Genomic DNA, 6,000 nt, shown 5'->3' on the forward strand with positions numbered 1-6,000 from the left:
CCAATGATCACAAAACCTTTATATTGCTCTCCCTCTCCTATTTATTGCAACCTATTTTCATACAACCTTTTGCTACTTGTTAGAATAACCAAGAAGATAACTCTTCTTGTGTGTTAGATGCATATACAAGTCTTTAAACTGGATTATTATCCAGTTTAAAGGCAATAGGTGATGGAAAAACTCACAAAAGTAATTTTTAGTTTTGGTAAATATCTTAATAGACCTTATTCTCCAATGTTCATTAGTGGAAGATAAATTTGATTTTTAATTGCTAACAATGAAAAGTATTTTGGAGTGCAGGCAAGTAGTTTTACTTAAAGAAGAATTTAAAAAACATACAGAATTCAAATATCAGTAATCCTAGTCCCTTTGTCCCAATATCAACAACAATTTAACCAAAATATTAATATTTTTTTAAATTACAGATTTAGGCCTCTTCTACAACTTACCTTTGTTTCCTTTTTAACTTATATTTACAGTGATTATTCTATTTTAAGTTTTTTTGAAGGCCAATTAAAGACAACATATTAGTCATTCAGGTGGCTGAGTAATCTTCATGTCTGGAAGGATTAGAATATGATCCCTGGACTTCATCTTTTAATAACTACAGTACATTAGTTTTCTGTTACAATCTGGAGAGAATGGGGTGAACAGATAAATATATGAATAGAGTTGCAAAACTCTGGTGATTAGACAGAAGAGCATAAAGGGAAAGTGAACTCTTATTTGGCCCCCGGTAATTAAAACCACAACAATAGACTGATTTTGCATCAAACTCCTCTCACATCCATCCAGATTTGTTTGCTGAGGTCAAAAGCTTGTTGGAACTCATACTTTTCCATTCCTTTCTTGAACACCAAAGAGTTGCATCTTTAAGCTGTTCTTTGAAAAATCCCATTTGAATTCAATCCAGACCAATACTAATTTTGAAATTTGATAGTGTAAATCTCCTGCTTTCAGGAGCAGATTGTCTTCATTAGGTATGGCTTACAAATATATTCAAGGGCAGCTCCAATGATGTGTTTCCCACAAGGTTGTAGAATTTCTGTCTCAAAAATAAAAGGGCCATCATACAAAATGGAATCATTGAAAAGCTCCCTCATAGTTGGAAGGGACACCTTAATTATGCACATACTTTGTGTGCATAAGATTTTCAGGCCTCAAGCTGGAATCCAAGGAAAGCAGATTGATTTCTTCTTTGCTTGTAATTTTTGGGAGCCATATGAGCAGTTGAAGTGCACTATTAAGTTGGAAGAAGTGCAGTCTAAACCTGTATTGAAGACCTTGCAATCTAATATGTGGCACAGAGAAAGTAGATGAAGGACTAAACTGGAAAGGAATATGTTATGATTTGAAATCCATGTGCTATGTTACAGGGTGCTATGTTATAGGGTGTATATGGTTCTGCTAAAGGGTTTTTGAAAATGATGACTTCTCAGAATGGATTTGAAGGAAATAAGAGCTGGAGAAAGAATGAAGAAAGGGTTGAGTCTCTTGAGAAAGGAGGAGATTTGAATGGTAGATGATGAAGCTAGTTGTTTTTAGATGATAAGTTAGAATATGCTGATAGGTAAGTGAGATCTGTACAGTACTAGATCCAGTAACAGTTGGATAATTAGGGATAAAGGTTAGATGACCACTTGAATATTATTTAAGATTATCAATCAGTGAATTAATCCAGTATCTACTCATCTTTTGCATCATATGCAAAAGTTAATAACAGTTGTGAATACTTTTCCAAAGTTATGCATTTGTGCAGTTTCAGCCACTAAGTTACAAACTGGGTTAGCCTAGCCCTAGCACAATAACAGTAATGCAGCATGTATATAATGAGGACGTAGGCCTTATTCATTAAACTGTAATTAAATTAACATGATGGAGAGTTCCACTCCTTAATTCACTGGTGGTTCTCCTAATACAGTATTCAGAACTATAGTATCCTGGATGCTTGTTTATTTTGTCTACCCAGGCTTCCTCTTCTAGAAATTCAGTAACATTTAGAATCAAGAAGTTTTCCACTTGTTGATCTACTTTAGCTGATGTCCAAGTGTCAATGGGTCCTGTATCTTTCACTTATGAATAGGCACTCTGTCTTCTCAAACAGCTGTACGTATTTCCATATATACGAAAGGTAATTTAAAGAGCCTTTGCTAGATAACTTGACAAATACATCAAAGAAAGGAAAGAACAAGATAACTGAACTAGCTCCCTCCCTGTGTTTTGAGTCAATTTTTTGGTCCCAATATGAATAAGTTGTTTTGTACTTAAGAAATAGCTGAAGTAGTTTGTTGAAAAGACTTTGGCTCCAAGCCAGATAAATTAGTCATAAATGAGTCCTGTAGAAACCAGAAGGACTGAGATCCATCTGACACTTACATTCGCTGCTAACTACAGCTGTATTTAGCTGTTCCTTGAAATACATTAAAACAGTTTTTTCCAGATACATTGAAGTATGATTCCTAAAACTTCCATTTAGCAGAGTTAGAACCTTGCTGGATTTGTAGGAGTTGTAGATCAGTACATCTACAGGGTGCCAGGTGGGAAGAAAGCTGATCTAATTCAAGGCTGTATAATTCTTAGATACGAGCCAGCATAGTTCAGTATGTAAACCATCTGTCCATTTTCAACCAATCTATCATTGTCATTGGTGTTTGTCTGGGTTAGTTCCAGATTTAGTCCTAGAAAATTTGGATCTTATCCAATGAGAATAGTTGTCCAGGGGATTATGAAACACTATAGTTGTGTGTAATATACAGATGTCTGTATATGGAATTATGCAGTCTATTGGGGTTCGTGTATTATTATTCATCTGTTTTTCAACACAGGTGTGTGTGTATTCATGGCTTACCATGTATAAGCACGGATTGTCTGAAAAGCAGATTCATTTAAAGCATTTGAGGCATTATGTCTGGAAATCATTGCTGTCTGTGAGATGGTGCTCCACTGGACAGATGCAAGGGTTTGGAGTTATGTATTTCTTTAGCCCCATTTTTTAAAATAAAAAAGGAGATTATTACTCCTGTAGATTTTTTCCCATTCTTCTGATATTGGTGTACAGACAAGTCAAAAATTGTAGTAACAAAGATAATCATGTCAATTTTCACTAAGCTTTGAATTTCTTTATATCCTTCTTGAAAAAAGCAGCTGATTTTAGCAAATACTGTATTTTATATTATATTGTAGTCTCTGTCACTAAGAAAGGCAGTTATTCTTTGGAGGAGATATATCTGGGTGCAGAAGTTAAGAAGCCACTTAACAAATGTGAGAGACCAAAAGATGATGTGTAGCTCACCCCTAGCATTGTTCAGTTTTGAGGGAATTTGAGGCTTTGGGAAGTTCAGTCTTTAAAACTGTCTATTTTTAGCCTTCTAGGCCTTTCTGTAGATTCATGTATTTTTTCTATATGCTGATTGTGAAAAAGAATGTCTAAAATAACATAGATTACAATTCTTTATATACTCACTCAAATGCTTAAACTGAATGAGTCCTATTCCCAAGGAAGTACTGTACAACAGTACTATAGTTTTTTTTAAAAAACAGGCACAGTATACTATACAAACATTTTTATTTTATTGACTGTGTGCAGCGCTTTGTGTCAATACTCAAGTCTTCTCAATTATTCTAAAACAAACTTAGTCATTTCTCTTGAATGTTTAGGTTTAGGTTAGCAATAGTTCTGACTTCAGAATTAATAATAATAATAATAATAATAATAATAATAATAATAATAATAATAATAATAATAATGATAAAGTTGGAAGGGACCTCGGAGGTCATCTAGTTGTGCTACGTGAGTGGGCAGACATTACTAACTATATAACAGAGTGCTACAAGGTGGAAATTAGAACTTTTATGGTCAGGCAGAAAAAAAGATGTGCTTTTGAATGTACAATGTGTTGATTTGTTCCAAATGTCTTAACTTAAAACCTAATTTGATACACTGGTGATCGCTAAGATTATCTACAAAAATAATATATTCATCAACTTTCCCATTAGGTAAATGTTACCCTTTTCCATAGGCAGATCCGCTGCTGTAAATTTACCGGGATAAAGATATTAATATGGAACTATATATTAAATGGCTTTTTTGCCTAGTAGCCTCCTGAAGCTTGTGTTGATGATGTAATGATCTCCACAAAGAAGAGGGAGGAATTCATCTAAGTTCAATCTCATCTTGTACTCCATTTTAAGACTTCGATTATGCTGCAATTTGTTCTCAACTCAGTCCTTTTCTTTTACATGAACTGAAAGCCTCAAAAATTTGTTTGAAGTTTTGTGCATAATTATTTGGTTTTTATAAGTATACCTCCTCATGAATTTGGATTTAACTGTTAAGGTAATATGATGGAGCTGATTCTCTATTGACATGAGAGTAGGGTACTTATACAGGTATGACTACAATTGAGTCCAAAATTTCTGTTGATAAGACATTTGTTAAGTGAATTTTGCCCCATTTTACAGTTGTTAAATTAATCAGGCTTCCACATTGACTTTGCTTGTCAGAAGGTCGCAAAAGGTCGCAAAATGACCCTGGGACACTGCAACCGTCATAAATATGAATCAGCTGCCAAGGATCTGAATTTTGATCACAGACTTTGGGGATGCTGCAATGGTCGTAAGTGGGAAATACGGCCATAACTCACTTTTTTCAATGTCGTAATTTTAGTTGGTCACTAAACGAACTGATGTAAGTCAAGGACTACCTGTCCTTTGCTGAAATGGATTGTTTGTTTGTATTTATTTATGTATTTCATCTTTTTCTTGTCTTCCCTTCACAAGTTGTTATATTATTAAAATATTTCTTGACAAATAGCTATGTTTTAATATTTTGAACTTCTATAGCTTTTCTTTTTTAAAAAAAAAAAAGACTGCGCCTATAATTTTAAAGTCATTTTGGGGCATCTAAATGAGTTAGTATATTAAATGTTGTGGTTTTCCTTCTTTGTGTATGAATAATGTACATTCTATATACACAGATGGAGCTGAAGATAATCTAATTCTATTTAATGAGCTCTTTTTTCAGTTATAAATATCTACCTCAAAATTGCTCAGTATAATAAAGTGAAAAACATTTGTACTACATACTGGAAATTGTAAAGTCTGAGATAATACTAATTTATCTGTATTTATGTTACCATACATTGCTTTGTTTGAGGTGGATCAAAAATCATGTGAGCTGTAGCTTGACAGAAATGTAGAATTCTCTTAATCTAAAGTTTAGATAAGGAAAAGGAAATATTAACTTAAGTCTGTCGTAGATTTCTGGTCTGGACCCACCCTATGGCTTTACAAAGTTAGTTAATATGAAAAAAGTTACACCCTTTTTTACTCCTACTTATTTCAATAAAATAAACGAACAACTTGCCTAAACATCTTGGTATCTTTTATGATGTTGAACCTATGTGGGGACTACAATATCTGTCTAATCAGTATCATCATATTGATTTGAATGGAAATCTTTATTTTTTATTGCATGAAATCATAAAATAAAACTCAAAACCCAAACTAGAAATCTAGGAGGAATCTAACTAGCAACTTGAAAATATTGAGAGGATTACTGTAGAATTTGTGTCAAATCTTTTTTGCATGCTACATTTTTTAAAAAACTAACCCTTTTCTTAAGCACAGCTGTTTTTTTGACCAGGTATCCTGAGCCCTGAAATGCTCTATTTAAACAACCTTCTCCAAGGTATATGGCTGATTTGAAATCCTGGAGGGAGTAGAAGAATGATGGCAAATAATTGCCATTATCACTGTCAAGCTACTTACTTGAGCATGTCCATAAAGTCACTCTGAACCAATTTTTAGGTTTTAATTATGATAATTTGGGGCAGTCCCTTTTTCAGGCTGGGCTTATAAAATCTTGATTTGTTGGTTAATTGATCACCAAAATTAAAAGATATTATTTGATTATAAGTCCACCAGTCCAGCTTCGCCACCATTTCTTTTACTTTATACAGAAAATGGAAGGACACTTTGATTCCCACAATGGACGAATGG

This window comes from Protobothrops mucrosquamatus, unplaced genomic scaffold, assembly GCF_001527695.2.
Source record: "Protobothrops mucrosquamatus isolate PMUCROS unplaced genomic scaffold, P.Mucros_1.0 scaffold849, whole genome shotgun sequence".
Lineage (NCBI taxonomy): Eukaryota > Metazoa > Chordata > Lepidosauria > Squamata > Viperidae > Protobothrops > Protobothrops mucrosquamatus.